General features: G+C 40.0%; 1 protein-coding gene across 5 annotated transcripts in view; it reads right to left on the bottom strand.

Annotated features, from left to right (window-relative positions):
- TRPS1 (transcriptional repressor GATA binding 1) overlaps positions 1-6,263 on the bottom strand; it is a 255,662-nt gene extending 249,399 nt beyond the window's left edge. For 3 of the 5 annotated variants that reach the window (XM_045078068.1, XM_045078069.1, XM_045078066.1), the window contains exon 1: positions 5,729-6,262. The gene's annotated coding sequence lies outside the window, so the exon portion shown is untranslated. Of the gene's footprint in view, positions 1-5,049; positions 5,678-5,728 lie in introns of those variants that run through there. The other 2 variants (XM_045078067.1, XM_013051723.2) reach the window with 2 other exon arrangements.
- Positions 6,264-19,508: the final 13,245 nt, after the last annotated feature.

A 19,508-nucleotide genomic window follows, 5' to 3' on the forward strand; every position in this document is an offset into this window, starting at 1 on the left:
ATTTTCCTTCCTCTGCTCATAAAAATGATTAATGTCACAATTAAACTTCCACATTTCAGACTCTTGCTAACAGGTGTAGCATTCTTTATATAAACACATTCATTGACCTGTCGCCATTGATAATCTTAATTAATTCATCTCAATTGAAACAAAAACAATGGGTTTTTTTTTTTTTCAAATAAGAGAGAAATCACACAACACAAATACCCACTCTCCCCAAAACCCAAAAACTGTTTAAGTTACGGTAACCTGAAATGCACCAGCCATCACAGAGAGCAATTGGAGAAATCCAGCAGTGCTCAGCAGGAAAGATTTTTAATAACAGATTGAAAAACAAGAATAAAAATAACTGCATCAACAGAGCCTTTCTTCCTCAGGCCACAAGCCCGTTCTTACTTGAACTTTTTTTTTTTTTTTTAAATGGCATTTTGGCCACTAAAACCAATCCAGAACATTATTAAAAGTTAAAAGCTACCAATTACTTCTGTCTGTTCTTTTAAAGCAAAGTTTGGCATTACGTCAGTTGGTTTAAAGAAAACAAGAAAGAGAGAAAGAGTAGGAGAGAAAGTTTCCTGCTTGTATAAACTAAACCACCAGGGAAGGTGTCTAGCCACTTGTAAAGTATTTACTGCAGGTTTTTAAAGAGCTAGAAACATTTTAAAAATTAAAAGTTTTCTTTCTTATTTTTAATGAAACATGCTTAGGACAAAAAGCGTACCCTTAAAGTCTTTTAGGGGAGCATTTTGATGTTATTTGTATTTCAATTGTAGCTTTGAATCAGAAAATGATTCCCAATGGGGCTTCAAATTTGAAGTGCATAGATAATTTCATCTTTGTTTTTGCTACTTGGATTTGTGCTTTTAGGAAAAAAAAAAATAGCGGCGGGGGGGGTGACAAAAAGTCGACATTTCTACCGTAGCCTCAGCCATCAGTCAGCCTTCTTCTCAAACTAACAATTCAAATAATTTTCATCCACAGATCCTTCCCTAAATTCAGTGGAAGAGGTCTCCTTAAGCCCAAAGATCTCTTTCTAAACTAAATCCAGTCCCACGTTATTATACCCATTAGAGAACCAAACCAAAGACGAACAAATTCAGTTTCCAGGGACCTGAAAACCACAAAGCGATAGGAAAACCCTAGAGGTGACTGTAAGAGCGATATTAAGAACAGTATTTATAAAGGTCATATATAACTAATCAAATATCCTTTATGTATAAACAAACAGCCTAAGACCCACTCACATTTGAGGATAAATTTTTAAAAGTGGTTATTCCCTCTGCAGCTCTGTTCGCTACTGAACAGTAGTATAAAACAGCGCTTGGTATTTTTGAATATTTACTTTAATCCACTGGTTAAAGCCTGAGGAAAACAAATAATTCTGATGATTGTAAAAAAAAACTCTGCCTAGTTTTTTTCAATGGAAATAACTGCGAAGTGCGTTAGTCTTCTATATACGTGACCATCACAGGAACTTCAGAGAAGAAGTTGAGATTTCTATCTGGCAAAGGATGTAAATTTCTTCATATTTTAGCTAAGGGGAGCCCCCGCAACTCCATAAATTATAAAACTATTATAGTAACAAAGAATTCATTACCTTCTGTCTGATGATACCAAGAGCTGTAGTCATCACATAAAGTAGAGCCACATCTAGAGATGCTGTCATGAATTTCCCCAAATTTCAAAAAATAATAAATAAGGTAGATAAATGATTAACAGGACCCAGAATTAGTTATCCATGGTACTAGTAGTTATAACCAGCAAAATGGGGAGAGAAAGAAACCTGTTACCTGAAAGCTTGAGCAAGGATGAACATCAGAAAACAAGTCCATACAACTTGCCTGTTTTTATCAAATTGATTATAACTTGTGAGCTGTGATATTTGGGACAGAACTGTCTCAGTTTATAGTTTTCTGTGCCTGCCAAAAACAGATGCAGACTACCACACAAGCTGTCCTGCGGAAACTAAATTAAGCAAAGGCAAATACCAAGTGGAAAGTTGTCAGTCTGCTGAATGAATGGCTTCATTTTACACAGCAGAGACTATCTTAATAAGAATATGTTTTAATGTGCACCAGTCATCTTATTTTAAGTGTATCACTTACTTCAAAAATAATAATTTTCTCTTGAAGTCAATTATAAACACCTGCCCATAAATTTCTTAAAGTCTATTTGGCTTTACATACAATAGCACAGTGTTATTACATTATTGTTTGCTACCCAAAGGGGCGGTGAAGTAAAAAAAAAATAATAATTTCTATAGTACATGCATTATTAAAAAACACTAAAAGGCCAGTTAGTAATATGTGTGCTCATTTCAAAATCAAAATAAAGTTTTAGCTCAAAAACAATTTTCTCTAAGTCTTTTCAAAAATTTCAGTAACACCTACTTACTTCCACAAAGAAGGTAAGAAAAGAGTTTATTAAAACTTAACACCCTTTGGCGTATCTTAATAGAAATGTGCATATCACTAATAGCAAATTGTGATCTTTATTTCTCTCTCTCTCTCTGCACGTGCACGCACACACGCGCATGCACACACACACACACACACACACCAAATAACAACAGTCATAGAAACATCACTGAAATACTAAGATCTTAAAAGCAGCTTTTCAACAGATGCATCCATTTCCCTGTTTTGAAGGTTTCCCTTATGAATGAAGATTCCCTTACGTGTACTGCAGAGACCTGTACCCTGGAAATCACAGTAAACTCAGAAGTACTACATGACTTAAAAGAAAAGTAAAAATAATACTGAAAATATGCAAGAGGCATGTGCAACTCACTTATGATCAGTACAGTATTACAGAGTCTAACCCATTTTCAAGCAAAAATTTTACTAAATTGTTTAAAACACTACTCCTCAGAATGCTGAGCTCTAAAATCAGCCTCAGATCTCACGACTATGACATCTTTCTCCTTATTTTTCATGTTACCTTTCAGAGACAAAGGACAACATCTAAAAAGCAGCAGACACCCTTACAGCGTCCAGAATTCAAAGGAGTGACAAACTTTTTTTGTAAGGAACTTGCTGTGCTCCACCATTTAGCTGGAGAGCGTCAGACTTGATTATTACGTGTAGGAAAGCATTCTATACACATATATCCTAACATATAATAGATATATTGGGAAGCCGTAAACATCAACTCACCCGTGGCAAATAATACTTTGCCAACGGAGTATTAATGAACCCTCGGAATCCTTCACATTTAGAGAAATCAAGTCAGAACGTGGCATAGAACTCCATCTCCCCGTCAGGAGTTTTATTTTCACATTGTTAATATTCAAAAATAATCGTCAAACTTCAGCACGCTCATGGCCCTATTTTACTGACTCTAGAGATGTTTTCATCCAGGGGTAAAGCTTTCAAAGGAAGTTATGAAATCTGAGGAGAGATAAGCTCTAAGAACAATATGTTTGACTTGTTAAGATTAAGCATGTCATTAATAAACTTTCACTTAAAGGTAAAAAAAAAAAAAATCCTCAAAATGTTGGTATCATTTCCAGACTGTCCTGTCAGCATCACAACTTACAGGAAACGCTTCATCTTCCCATACAAACCCTGTATTTATTCACAACCCTGGCCGACTTGGAGAAAGAAAAAAAAGCCCACACCATTTTTGAGCGAGTTTGCTTTTTTACATTAACCGATGGAATATCTGAGAAAGCGTCCTAAGCAAATGAGCAACATGTAAGAAACTTGACAACAGTGAGCTCAGAAACTTTCATTCTCATTTTGTCCACGTCAAGAACTGGCCGCCGCATTACTTTCCTATGCTGCCCCTTGCATTCTTAACTCTGGCAGCCTTTTCTAAATGATCAACTTTTCCTAAAACCAGCAGGAAAGTAACATGATGCCAGCAAGATCCATAGGTTTTTAACTTAAGAGCTGGACGACTTTGAAGAGTGGCTAGAGGTTCCTATAGTATTTTTCCCTTTGAACAATCTATTTTAGCCAACAAGCAGGCCTCGAGTAATCATTTCTTTATAATTCTCTCCCCAGTCCTATCTGGAGATCACTTCGTCCTTATGTTTCCTCTCAGACCCTTCCCTGTTCACCTGGTGCCTTTATAAAAGTTCAATGGATCTCCCAAAGTTCAATGAATCGGCCCCAACTTCTCTGCGATCTCACTTCTCCGCTCTGCTTCTCACCACTTACCTCACTTAAAACTCTGGCCGAGATTTTTCCAAAATAGGATTAGGAGGAATATTCTATCATAATTTTGATTCATCAGTAAGATCCACCGCCCTTACTCAAAAACTTCGAACAGTATCAATTCTGAGGCCTAAAGACATATGAGGAAGTAAAGCAAGACCTCAAATGTAATCAGTCCAAAAGTCCCTCTGAAACCCACCAGTCCTTCTAGCCTTCTGACTTAAATTGCTTTAGAGTCTCAAGGCCATAAAACAGTTACTGACTTCCCAGGGGAACGGGGGAAGCACCACCATCTCACACAGGTACTAACAAAAAAGCTTTCCCAGCCACAAAAACAGCTTTGCACTTCAAACAGCCCCCACCTCCGCCTCACCCTGAAATTATTCATGGGGTCCTATAATCCTGGAGTTATTTGAAGGGATAGCCATGTTTGCCTTGGCCTTTCCAAGATGCGTTTCTCTGGAACCCAAACAGGAACTAGACAGAAGGCGAAGCGCCCGTCCGCCGGGATGTCCCACCGCTGTCAGGCATTTAATCACCGTCCAGTGTCCGCTGACCCGCGACACATGGGCATCACCCGCGCCGCAGAGGAAGTGTGCCCCTTCCTCAGCCCCGACGCAAGCGCCTGGGCAGCAAGGCCCTGCCACATGGCACGGACAGGGGCACAGACCCCTCGGCCAAGCTGCTCTGAGCCACGCAGAGGCGGGTGCATCAGGGGATGCGACACCCTCCCTCTCCAGCCCAGCTGGGCCTTTAAGGCAAAAAGTTTGAAGCCTGGCTTTGCAAACTCTTCAAAGCCATCGCCAGTTCCTGCGCTGTTTTCCCACTTCGGGGACCACCCCAAGGCCCCTCTCTGAGCCCCTCCCGACCCTCCCAAGTTGGCCCAACTTACTACTCTGCATGCTGGTGCCTAGTCTGCTCCCGGCTTGTCAGGAGCCCCAGAAAACTTGCAGCGGCGGCGGCAGCGGCGGCGGCGGCCCCTCGGGTCCAACCACCTCCAGCTCCTCCGCTGCGCCCGGTAGGAGAGAATTAAAATCAGCCAGAAAGAGACAGCGAGGGGGAGTGGGGCTGCGAGGGGGAGGGGGCACCGGCCTGAAACTTCTTTTTTTGGCAAATGGGGATTTGTTTTTCCTCCTCCCTGGCGGCTGAACTTGACCCTCCTGACTCCAGGGGCTACTGCGGTTTGAAGTCGCTCGTTTCTAAGGCTCAGTTGCCTCAGACCCACCGAAAGGAGGAGAGGCAGGGGGGGAAGAGAGCAGAAGAGAAGAAAGAAAGAAAGAAATCACACGCGCAAAAAGGAAGAAAGAAAATGCATGTGAAACCCGAGAAGCCTGCGCTTGGCTTTCTGCACACTCTCCCTCTGCTTTTTTTTTTTTCTTTTTTTTTTTTTTTTTCAAAGAAAGTCACTTTTAATTCCCAGGGCTCCCCGCTCGCGATCGCCCACATTTTGCGCACACACGCGCGGGCGCAACACTCGCGTTGCGGCGCCCCGGGCCCGGCCGAGGGGCGCCCGCGCCCCCCGTTACCCCCCGCGGCCCCCGACCCCGCGGCCCGCCCGGGCCCCTCCTTACCTGTTGATTAATCGTCAAGAACACCCTCGGCAGCCCGAAAGATGGTGGCGCGGCGGCCAGAGCCATGAACCGTCTTCTGTTGTTTGCAGAGTTGATCTTGGATTATTGGGGGGGGAGGGGGGGAGAAAAAGGTCTTTCCTGCCTCCCCCCCTTTCCCTTCCCTCCCCCCCTTTATAAAAAGAGAGAGAGAGAGAGAGAGTGAGAGAGAGAGAAAGAGAAAGGAAATAGAGCAAGGATGTGCCCGGTGCCGGGTGGGAGAGGGGAGGGGGTGTTGTTTTTTGTTTAAAAAAAAAAAAATAGGAAGGCGAGAGAGCGATCGAGAGGACGCGGGGTCTGGAGAAACGAGCAGCACCAAAAAGAGGACGCTTGAGATTGCAGTGAGATCGGGTCTTTATCAGAAATGTTATCGCTTGTCAGGACCTCAGTCTCCGCGCATTACGTCAGTTTCAAGACACCAACACTATTAATATCAAAGGAGCCTTCGCGGAGGAAAGCGCCACCCCAGACCGAGCTCCCTTAAAGAGACAGCGCGCGTCCCCGCGCCGCCGCCGCCGCCGCCGCCGCCCCGCCGCCGCCCCGCCCGGCTCCGAGCACCCGCCGCCGCCGCCGCCGCCCGCCGGGACCGGCCCCGGCCGCGGCGTGCCGGTTGCGCGAGAACTTCGCCCGAGTCGGAGCGCCGCAAATGAGAGCTGCGCGGAGCCGGGACCCAGCTACCTTCCCGCCCCGCCTCTCCCCCCTCCTCCTCCCCCACCCCCCTGTGTGAACGTGCGGGCTGGAAACCGAGGAAAAAACCGAAAGCTTTAGGAATACTGTGATAAAGGCTAGGACCTACCTGGGGGGAGGGGGGGGCTGGGGGGCAGGTGGGGGCCCGCGCGTGGCGGCCGAGCCGATGGTCCCAGAGCACCCGGAGATGCTATCATGAACAATCAGAAGAACTCTCAAAGTGCTTCTACCTTTTCGGATGTTACTTTCCCTTCTCTCTCCGCCTACGACACGGAATTGTGTGTGTGTGTCCGTGTGTGTGTGTGCGTGTGCGGCCCCTCCCCCGCCCCTTTTCTAGGACGAGAAGAAGTCTCAGGACACCTAGTCGGTGGTCAGTGATTGCCATGCGTTGGATGGCGAGAGGGCTTGAGGAGAACAACTTGAACTCTATCCTGAGTTGGAGAAGTGCGGACTGGGGTTGCTATGGTTTTCTGAGCTCGGAGGAAGCTAGCAAGCTCAATGGGTGCTTAGAGGGGGTACTACCAAATAGATAAAATGGGAACATTATTCAAATGCTACAAGATTAATACCTGCTGATCTTTGGAGGTTCAGTAGCAGATAAGAAACTCTGAATTAAAGCATGACATTCTTTTTACTACTTCACATCTCCAAATATTCTCACTGTTAAGTGAAATTCCCTCCACGTGAAGTTACTGAATTGAGCGGGGTTTTTTTCTTCTTTTTTTTTTTTTTTAACTTCTAAAGATCAACAATGCATAAAAGAGACCCATGACAGGATTCGAAGTATAGTAGGTGTTAAAAACTAAGTAAACATTTCTTGGGCGTTTGGACTTCATTTTCTTCAGCTGGGTGACTTTAAGTGGCATGTTTTTCCTCCAGTGAAAGTCAGTTTAAAGTAATTTTGTGCTAAAAGGAGAAGCATCCTTCTCCAAACTACAAAATGATTAAAATTAGAATTTAGAGGTACAATCATGAATCTGTGAAATGAAGATGAAGTAATTTCCTCCAAAATATTTTCCACTAAATGATTCTTGCATCTTTTAAAAGATGAATATATTTTTGAAACATCAGAAGTGAAAAAGCCAATCATTAAAAAAAAAAAATTAAACATAAATCTGTGCTTTTAGAAACTTACTCCTTTTTCTGTAAGGTCTTCATTTCTACCTAATATACCTAGTCAGACAGATATGTGATTCCTTTTTGTAGCATTTTTATTCCAGAAGGATTTTGGTAGCGTGTCCCATACACTCTCTATGAGTAAAAAAGCAATAATTCTTTTGCAATAGAAAAAATAGGTAAAAGAGTGGTCAAAATGCAATTTCACAATGAGGCAAACTATATATTCCCTAAAGGAGTGAGAAGACAATGAACCTTAGATGCATGGAGTTATTCATATGTTATCATCAATTTAAATTAATTTGGGAACAGAGTTAGATTTATGTATAGTCCTGCTTGCAGGGAAAATTAATATCAAAATCCTGAGTAAATCTCATAGTCAGCTACTAATGACCACCTGCATATTTCCACACTAGAGTCATTTAATACTGTCCACCACCAATTTCCACTGTAAAAAGTATTCATATATTAAATATAGACCTTTATTTTCTTTTTTAAGCCATAAATTAGCTTACCAAGTTTTATGGAAATATGCACAGCACAGTGAGAGGCATTTTTATTCAGGGAGAAAAAAAGGATCTGAGTGAAACATTCTTTAGCCATGACTAACGAAAAATATTAGATCAAATAAATTTTGAAATAGGCACCTCAGTGGTAAAACCGTTTGTACTTAAAGGGTTAAAACCACCTAAAACTGCTGGAGCTGGTATCTGATAAAATCTGAAGCTACAGCATCTCAGCAGCAAAGTTAAATAGTACAATATATCACAAGGATTATCCCCTAATCTCCTTCTGCTCCCCAAGATTTAAATGGCATTTTAAAGGGGGAAGTAATCTTCCTCTCCGTCACCCTCAAATCTAAGGCAATCATTAAGAGTGTAAATTTACTCACATGAAACAATCATTGATTAAATTGGTTCAAAAAAATTAAATTACATGCTTTTGCAAGCACAAAACCCTTGAGATGGCTGGTGTTTTTCCACCTGTAATAATACAAAATTTGACCATTAAATGTACCCAAAATTATATATTATATAAAAAGTTAAAGCCAAAGGTCTGAGGGTGAATTATGTCCTTTAATTGAAAGGATAAAGTTACCCTTCAGGTACTGAAGCCAACAAATTCATGGTCACTTAAACATTTAATGAATGAAGTTTCACGGACTCAATTTTGCTAAAGCTTGCCTGAGAAATGAAGACTCTCTTCATGTTACTTTTTGTATTTCAAGTTAGAGTACAGCAGATCAAAATGCTGTCTGTATCAATCCATTTACATTAACCACAAAAGATCTGTAGAGAACTTAATAAAAGCACAAATATTTTTGTAAACTTTTTCAAGCAAATTACTTATTTATTTACAAAATAATTTATGAAGAAAATTTTTAACTCATGCTTTAGATATATTACATATGCTCTTGATTGACACAATATGTTTAAGCTCAAAGGCCCTCATAGCATTTTTTAATTCTAGTAGGAATATTTCAAAACAACCAACTAATACATGAGATCATAATTGCTTGACAGTTGTTTTTAATATATAAAATAAGTTATGTATATTGTTTTCCTTCAAATGTTTGTTGATTTGTTTTTATAGTCCTGACATTTGCGTGGCACAAACTGAATTAGGGGAAATATTAAAGATTTATTTACATTTATTATCTTCTGCTGTCAAGCATATGCAAAGCTCTTAAAAACTATTCTCTTCTTTTGCTTTTATTTGCAATGCACTTCTGAACAATGGAGTCTGGATGTTAAAATAACAACCTGTGCCTTTACGGATATATCAAAAAATAGAGAAGAAATTAAGGGAAATTTTAAAAAAGCAAACAAAAGAAATAACTTCTAACTAAAATAACTTCTTCACAATCTTTCGTAATTCTTGGAGTTCTAGAATATTCTCTTATGGCTGGACCACTGATGAAACACTACCTGGAGCTGTATTAATGCTTATTATTTATTAAAATTACATAATTCACTTTTTCTGCTTTATTATTTAAACATCCTTCTCTCCCTTTTCTTGTAGTTTATTCAGCAGAGATACAAAGAGGGATTAGTAGTCAAGCACAAGCATACTTGTTTTACATTTTCAACCTTTTAGCACATAACTTACTTACAGTTCCAGTGCCTGTAATCACAATGATTTTACCTGATGGAACACGTATCTCAGAAATGTAATCCAACTGTTTACCCTAACACGTCATAAATTGCTGTTCCTTTCAGAAACCTCAAAGATTGACAACCCTTGGTCCTAAAGGCCTGCTGCTATAACACATACTATCAAGAAAATATTTATGTATTATTTGCTCTCAAATTAGTACTAAATCATATAGAATAGAAGACCATTTTGCCTTCCAGCAAATCAAAAGCAATTGTAGAAGTCTGCCCTCCTTCGTGGCGAGACCTGAAGGAACGGAGAATATCAAAGATGAACTTCCCTGAGTCTATTTCTTCGCTCAATCACACACCACTCAATCTTAAAAAACCAAACAAACAAACAAACAAACAAAAGACTTTTCTGCACAAATTATGATCATTTTCCAAACTACCTATTGCTGAACACCTCTGGGTGAATTCATTAAAGATAAATTCAGCTTTAAATAGCCTGTATCTGGTATTCAAATTCACACTTACACTTGCCAAAACCTCCCCCCTGCAATATCAGGCAACTGCCTAGTTAAACAGATGGGCCTTGCAGCCCACCCTAAAAGCCAACAAACATAGGCTTTATTTAATTAAAAGAGGAAACAAATTTCTGAGGTGTATACACAGGCGTGCATACACACACACACACACACACACACACGCACACACACACACGGACAGGCACACGCACACGAAATCCCTGCCAAGGGTGCCCCAGAATAATAATGATGATTCTTGCCTTTTCAGTAGGTTTTATGAATGTCCAAACATACACTACCTATTGGATTGAAAGGTGAATTCAACAGGATCACTTAGTGCTGTGGATTCAAACCAAACCACTAAGGGAAGTAGCGGACTCACTCCATTCTCTTAACGGATAGAGAGCATTTATATCGGAATTAACCCGGATCCACGATGTGACCCTGAAAAGTAGGTTTTTCCAATGTTCTTCCTATTTCTACCCTCTGCTCTATTATCTCATCCTGCTGTATTCTCTTATCCCATCCACTACCCAAACTATGGAATTAACTCTCAGTGGTCTACAACCAAGCCCAACACCCAATTTTTGCCTATTTTTCACACTGAAATATTCCACCAGAAATTCAAACTTGTGAATTTGAATAATACATAACATGTCTCATACCATAATTTGGGTAGAGAAGGCTATAAAGAGAGACAACATGGAAGGAGGAAGGAAACAGACAAACCCTATCTCTGTTAAAGTTATGAGTCATCCAGACCAGAAACCTCAGACATTTGACATCTTTGGTAATACCCTCTCCCACAGGCCCCACATCCAATCAGTTACCAAGTCCTCCCATTGTTTATTTTCTAAAGGCTTTTGTAACTCCTACTGCCTTCCTTTCCATCCACATGGACCTTTCACAAATTAAAAAGTTATTATCTCTTCCAAGACACCCCACTGAGCCTCTCCTCCTTACTTTCTCAGATCATCTCCCTTCTGCGTTTTCTATTCCTCAGGACAAAAGTCCTATGACTCCCAACTGCCAAAAGAAGAACACCAAAGTGCTGTAGGCCATTCAAGCACTCCCATAATCTAGTCCCAAACATCTGGTCTGGTCTCATTCTTCACTCCACTCTTCCACACTGGCCAGTCTCCTGACCACTGACTGAGACATAGCCCACCCCTATCTGGCACCTGAGAATGTCCTATTCTGTACTTACAGCCACCGTCCATCTAGAAGGATTCGAACTGGCCTTTCATACCAACTCTCCATGCAAAATACCCTCTCTTTTTCTAAGGTCAAACTCCGATTCTGCCTTTTGTGTGACACGTTCCCCAAACTCCAAATCAGAATCAGCAACACAGGAACTAAGCTTCTGTGGGACTTGCTTCTCTCTCTAGCTGTGGATTCATCAGAGTGACTTGTATAATGCTGTTTGTTGACCTTATCTCCTGCCCCTGCTAAACTGTAAGATTCTTGAGGGCAGAAGACCATCAAGTCATAGGTATTCAATAACATCTGTTCAATTGAATCTGGAGATTGGAACAACCTTGTTACATTTGACTTAGAAACACACTATTGAGCCCAAGTTTCAAATGTTCCATGTGGCCTTTTCTTCCGTTCTTTCTCTTCTTTTTTCCTTTAATACATATGGGCTGATGCATCATGTGCCAATTGAAGCTTCTGGGTGGTCTTCATCTCAGCAGCATATTTTTGGCAACATATCAGAGAAGATGTTTGTCCTCCTCTGAAATATTGTCCTCATTATCATTAAGTTTGGGTTCATAATTCCATGTTGCTCTAAAAATAGTGAATTCAATGATCTTTAACTAAATCCTAGGCATTAAAACGTGGGGGTGTAGAAAATGAGGCTGAAAGCTGAGAAATTGTAGATTGGAAGGGATTTTTTGTAGTTAGAAGCCAGAGCACGAGTTAGGAAAGTTATAAGACTGAGGTGCAGATAAACAATCTCTTCAAATATTAATGATGTTTTTCTCTATATTATTTAACATTAAACTATCAAATCATTTTAGCAAAAGTCTATCTATTGATATCTATTAATTTTGGCAGACTCAGTTATCAAACATTGAAGTGATACTTAATTGATGGTATAGATCCAAATGTCCAGGTTCCCACAGGGATCGTGTTTCATAATATTATGGATCCCATGGAAGTGTGTGTGTGTGTGTGTGTGTGTGTGTGTGTGTGAGCGAGTGTGGATGTGTGTGTCCATGGGTATGTGTCTAGGAGTGTATGATCGTTTGGAAAATGAAAACTTTGGTTAACATTCCATCTTGGTGTTTCACAGAATTGATTTATCCTTGGTGCCTGTAGATAACTTGAAAGGCTGTATGTAGATAGCCAGCTTCTGGAAGGAAGCTACTCTCCACATTCTCTTTCTGCCATGAGAGGAGAAACATTGCCTGGGCTCCTTCGCCATTTGATTTCTGGAGGACTTTGACCAATGATACCATTAGCTCAGGGAATGGGAGGGAAAAGGCAGTTGGATACTTATTCTCCTGATTCCCTCCCGTCAGGGGCCCCTTTACCATAGCCACACTCTTATTGGGGTCCAGAAATAAGTTTCCTATCCCTTTACGATTTGGGGCCTAAAGGCAGCTGCTTCTGGGTCTTGGTAGACCCTGAATGTTTCACCATCTCTTTCTCCCTAACCCCTGCCCACAACTTTATAAAGGATCCTTCTTCATTCAACTCTTTCCAGATTCTTCTTGGAACGTGCCTTGTGTTATCCGCCTAGACTCTGACTGATATAGAAGGAATTGTGAAAAATCATCTTTGTACTAACAAAGTCCACCATAGTCCTTACAATATAATTCAGTAAAGTTAAACAAATATATGTTGAGTAACTCTCTATCAAACACCGTGGAAGGTGTTAGGTACCCCAGTGGCAATGAGCTGGCCTGCCCCCCACCTATGGAATTTATGCTCTAATTAGGTGCTTCTTAAACTACCTTGGGGTACTTTCTAAAAATACAAATGTACAGCCCTCACGTCCTGAAGTGATCTCTGGAGAATGTAATTTTAGTAAGCACGCCTTGTGATTCTTGTGTTCACCAAGATATGAGAGAAAGAGTGATCCTTTGACTATAACAAATATTAAATGATCCAATGCCAATGTGAAGATACAAAGACCTCAATAAATGTTAGTTGGGTGAATGCACGAAGGCATGAGTTAATGTTAATAATAATGTAGTTCCAATATGGAAGGCCATTTATGATGGTTTGTAGTGCGTAGGGCACTAGAGCTACGGCCCGTCCGAGGGGTAAGCAAAATTTGGGATAGAGTGTGCTCTCTAAATTGTGCTAATTGTTTTTGATCATCGTGCTCTACTGTATTAACTCCTGTCTCCTCCTCCTTTCTCCCTAGACAACACGCACAAAACCACTGGAGCAGCCCCAGCTGCGGGGTTTCCCCAGCAGAGCAGAGCCCTGGGCACTTGTTCCAATTTGCTCTAGTCTAGACTCTGGAGATAGCTCTGTCTGAAAGAGAAGCACGGACACTCATAGTTCAAAGCTAATTAAGTCAGTAAGATAAACAAGGTAAGACTCTTGGGAATAAGGGGAATTTCTTGAGCCCCAAGAAATTCACAAGTTCAAGATTAAGAACATTAGTAATAATATCTGAGACTTCCAACTATTTTATTCATCCTTCCCAAAGATGTAGATAAGGCGTAAGGCAGATAACTACAGAGAACCAACTTCATGATCTTCGTGATTGCTGTTTTGTGAAACATTAATTACCCTCTCTTTCTATCATTCACAGTCTTAAACTAAGTTTCTAGACAGTACCACCTAATCTTTTCCCAATATGCTTTAACGTATTTTATTTGAAGCAGTCCTGGGAAAGATCCCTGAACTCCTCGTATCCAATTCTATAACTAGTCATGCAGAATATCAGAGCACAATGCATACACATATATTTACATGTATATTAAACTCTTTAAACAAGGAAACATAATCAAAACATACCTCCTATTACCTCTTCTAAGCACAAAAGCGCATGAAGAATGCAAATACAGTTTCAATTATGCCATGAGTTTCCAGTTGCTATCTGTTAGATCCGAACAGGTAAAGCCTCAAGACTCCTTTGAGGCACCTAAAACCAAATTTTATTTGATTTAAAGAGACGTGCTACTACATCTTGAACTCATACTAGGCGAATAAAGGCAATTCTACCTTTGGACCATAGAAGGGAAAGTGAATGTAAAGTAGCCATCTAGAAACAACCATTTCTGCGAGGCATATCAGAATAATTTACATAGGATTATGGTATCATGGCCCAAGCATTGGTTACAGTTGGCAATTCTATAATTTGTCCTACTAGGCGGTATGCGCTGCTTCGTAGGATATTATACTGTGACTTATGATGTCATTACCCAAAAATCAAAATCTTGCTCCATGTTTCATCACATAGCCAGCACGATATTCTATTGATAGAGTAGAGGTCAGAGCTTAGGATCTTTCTGCTTTATTAAGATTTTTTTTATGACTCAACCACAATCTACTGTCACAAGTACATATTCCTTAACTATATTTTGGGCAGTGGGTTTCTTTTTTCATCCAGAATCTCGTTAGAGGAAAGTTATGGAATTTCTACTGAGATCATTATAAAATTTAACCTCTTTGTAATGGTCTCCTGCCTCAAAGATAACTTGGTAAAAACTGTCCTAGAAGACGAGAATTATCCACATGCTTATGAAACCATAGAACGACAAAACATTGGCTTTTTATCGAAATGCAGTGCCTGCCTCTAGCTTTACAAGAAACAGAGAAGGACTGCAAAGTCTAAATACACACCCAAGTAATCACAGTAGCTGACACTAACGCCGGGTTCTGTTCTAAGTATTTTGTAGATAGTACTTCATTTAATCTGAACAAATACGAGAATTGCTATAATCCCCATATTGTAGAGAAGAAAATGGAAATAGATGCAACAATACAGCCAAAGCCAAATATGCAGTCATGTATAGAACTAACTAGATTGAGGGTTACTCTGGTGGTAGAACTGGGACTTCAATCTATGGTTTTGACTTGACATTAAACCTTGCAATTATGAAGGATGCATGTGTGTTTGTGTGTGTGTCCACTTGTGGTAAACACTTGCTAGTTTTTAGCTACCAATATCCATTCTCTCTTCCCTAGAAATAGTCCACTGGTTTTCCTCTGGAGGAAGAGAAGCCCTTGTTCTTAATCCATAAAGATGACTCACTGCAAGAAAAGCAAGCATCTGACTCTGGTGTCGCTTATCAGAGCATCGCATTCAGGAACCTGACAGAGTTGGAGCCAAGGAAACCTCAGGGGACAAATGGAGAGAAAATCCGGATCTTTTATTCCCCCAGCACTCAGTTTTGAGAAGTTGTGAGGCTGGAGCTCTTGCAGCTGTCTCGCCACCACGGAAAATTTGAGCAAATGCAGAGAAAACAGAGCTTAGACCTAAAGAGACAGATCCTGGGTTCTGTGACATGGCGGGGGTCTCCGATTAACACCACACCCCAAGTCAGCTCTAATCTCTGCATTCACTGGTTTTCTTTGTTTATGGCTTAAACTGTGTGAACTAGTATGAGAACTATACTACTATGGAATTTCTTTAAAAAAATCATGTTTGCATTTGTGGCCAATTATAAGCAATTCTAACAAATAGATTTTCACGCTTTTCATCCAAAATGGTATCTCACAGATTGATGACCCATCTTACTTGCCAGACTTGGCCTTGTGTAATTTGTAATAATATTCAACATCATATTCACCCTCAAATGGCAAAGTCATAGAGGTATCAGAAACGATTTGGAAATGCGGTGAACATACCCAAAAGACAAATTCCGGTAACTGCTACGAACAACAGCAATGTGTTTTGAATACGCTGTCCTATCTCAAGCTCTGGGCTATTGTTTGTTCAAATGAGCAGTTTTAGGGGGGCCTGGTTGGCTCAGTCATTTAAGCGTCTGCCTTTGGCTCAGGTCATGATCTGCGGGGCCTGGCATTGAGCCCGCTTCGGGTTCTCTGCTCAGCAGAGAGTCTGCTTCTCTCTTTCTCTCTCTCTCTCTCTCTCTCTCTCAAATAAATAAAATTTTACAAAAATACATTAGCAGTTTTATTTAATAATCTTAGATTATATATTCTTTTATTAGACAAATTACACCTATTGTGTTCATAGAAGGTTGTTTTCTGTACAATATCCTTCAACACTTACTAAAAAAAGAAAGGCAAAATATTTATCTTAAAACATTGATAATCCTTTGGTATTAGAAAGGCTCCCTACCAAGATGACCAAGGAACTCAAACCCACACATGGGTATGAAGATTTCATAGAAAGTCACTGGTGGTCACAGCACTATGAAGGATCACATTAAAACCTGTCCCAGTGCAAAAGGTTCACATCTAGGTTTAGCCTAAGCGGGCACACGATGTTTATGCATATCATGCCTATTAATTTTGAAATCTAAAGATTATTGATCTAAGGAGACCCAGGGAGACAGACTCAAATTATCTTTCTGATCTTTCTGTTATCAAATTTAATAGTGACCAAATACTGACCTATCACATTGGGCTGCATTATTACTCACTGTACTCTACGCACCATGGCTCTGGTAATGTCTATTTTATGTTTACCTATAAACACAACACATATTAAAACAAGGTTATTCTGCAACAGTGAATAAGACACTAAAGTATAAGAGATCTAGACCCTGGATATCACGCCAAACCTAAAAAGTCTGGTAAATTAGTAAAATATTTGGATTATTCTTACCTTTTAATACTTATTTTCAAATTTATCCATGAAATATTACTTATTAAAAAAAAAAAAACTTCGGGAAAAGGCAAAATACAACATTGTTTTACCCTAGTCTAAATAAAGTTATGTAATGTTAGACTTGAAATGTTTTAGAAATTTTTCATCTCACTGTTCTCACTCAAATGCAACAACTGAAAATCAGCAACTGAAATAATAATAATAATAATAATGATAATAACTATCCTTCTTCTTCTTATTTATTTATTTTAAAAGACATTGACTTTAACAACACTGGGTTAATTAAATCCTTTCTGCTTATTGTCTCAAGTATTCTCGAAACAACTCTATGAAGGACACATTATCATCATTCCCGTTCTAGAGATGAGAAACCTGAGGCACAGAGAGAGAATTTCCTTACCCAAGATTACATGGCTGGTGGGTGGCAGAGCTGGGATGCAAATCCAAGAAGTCTTGGTCCCAGCACTCTCCCCCTCAAAATAATTAAGATAGTTCATATTATATTTTATACTTAGTGATGATAAGCAATCACTAGGTTAAAAATAATTACCTTTTCATTCACTAAAAATTTGTCAATTATACTAAGATTGTGTTTATCAAGTGATTTTTTTTCTTTTTAGAAATAATTTTTATAAGGTAAAGAAATATAGTTATTATAAGGGCTTTTGAGTATTATTTGCCTTTAATGGGTTTTTCTTTATTTTTTCTGTTTGGGCCAAAATATCAGAAAGCCATATAACCACCATACTTTAAGTACATGACTGCAATGCATATTTGCATGAGTTCTGTAATTATGATAATTTTGGTTTATATTGGCATCCCTCAACTAATTTTGTAGGCTAATAATTGTGAAACATATTCTGTGATCCTGTTAAAACTTGAGCCAGATCATGTACCACACCTCTACTCAAAGTCCTCTAATGGCTTTTCTTATCATTTCGCATTAAATCTAAAGCCCTCGCTGTAATTCAGGAAGAATCCTACCTCCACCCTCCAACTTTACCTCTCAATGGGCTTCGTATTATCCTCACCTTTGTACACTCTACTCCAGCCCCTGGTCTTCTTGATATTCTTCTAATCTGAAAATACATGACCTCCACAAGGCCTTTGCATCTTCTGTTCCCTCTGGCATACTTTTCCTGTGACTATCCCTATAGCTCTCTCCCTTACCTCATTCAGATATTTACTTAAAAATCAGCTCCTAGGCCACCTGCATTGCTGAGTGGGTTAAGCCTCTGTCTTCGGCTCAGGTCATGATCTCAGGGTCCTGGGATGGAGCCCCCACACCGGTTTCTCTGCTCAGCAGGGAGTCTGCTTCCTTCCCAGCCCCCCCCCCCCACCGCCTCTCCCTGGACACTCAACCTAAAATGTTAAATCCTTGTGTACATTTTACATCCTCCTTTCCTGCTCCATTTTTTATCCACCAAGTTTACCTATTTATATGATTTGTCTCTCTCCCTAAGTTGTGTGTTTCATAAATGCAGGTTCTTTTCTGTTTTGCTTGCCTCTGTATTCCCTGCATTCGTAAGAATACCTGCCATATAATAGGTGCTCAATAATTATTTGTTAACAAGTTAATTAATAGTAGTTGATTGTATTGAATTATTTTATTTTTTTTAAAGATTTTATTTATTTATTTGACAGAGAGAGATCACAGTAGGAGAGAGGAAGGGAAGAGATCAGAGAGAGAGAGGAAGGGAAGCAGGCCCCCTGCTGAGCAGAGAGCCCGATGCGGGACTCGATCCCAGGACCCTGAGATCATGACCTGAGCCGAAGGCAGCGGCTTAACCCACTGAGCCACCCAGGCGCCCTGTATTGAATTATTTTAAGAGCAATTTCCATTGCAAATGAGATAGATTGCAATGCCATTAACATGAATATACCTCTCAGTCCACCTACTTTGAATATTCAATATTATCATTCAACTTCTTTACTTGGCAGCTTGATAATGGGGATTTTAATTTTATTTATAAAGCATCCAATCCAATTCATATCACCATCTGCTGATTTTTTTTCCCAACTTTTCCAGACAAGTTAGTATTCAACTTGCCGCCAGTTCAGTCGAATCAATTGATTGATGGATTGATTGATAGACTAAGTTTTTCATGAAATAAATATTTAATGAACAGTTACTATGAATGAGGCACTGAGATAAGAGCAAAAAATTCAAGACCAACAAGAGCCCTGCTGGCAGAGAACGTATGATCTTATAAGGAAAAGCCCACAAAGCCAAGAACTGGAGTGGTTATAGGGTTACCAGAGTACTTTGGTAAGAGATTATGGTACTAACCAAGGAAGTAGAGACAAGTGAGGAGACATGAGGAATAATTTGCATGTAAAATTGGTGGTATTTCTGATGGACTGCATGTGAGAAACAAGAGGAAAAGAAGATGCAAGGTTATTTACTTGAAGAAACAGGGTGATGCTGGTGCCATTTACTGGGATGAAAAAGATTAGGGAAGGAACAGGTTTTAGTGGGGCGAGTGTGACATTCAAGTGATGTAAAGTCTAGAACTTATTATGGTAAAGAGATCTGGGAAGGAAAGATACAATGTCAGTTG

This window comes from Mustela putorius, unplaced genomic scaffold (assembly GCF_011764305.1).
Source record: "Mustela putorius furo isolate JIRA1106 unplaced genomic scaffold, ASM1176430v1.1 tig00000228_pilon_pilon_pilon, whole genome shotgun sequence".
Taxonomy (NCBI): Eukaryota; Metazoa; Chordata; class Mammalia; order Carnivora; family Mustelidae; genus Mustela; species Mustela putorius.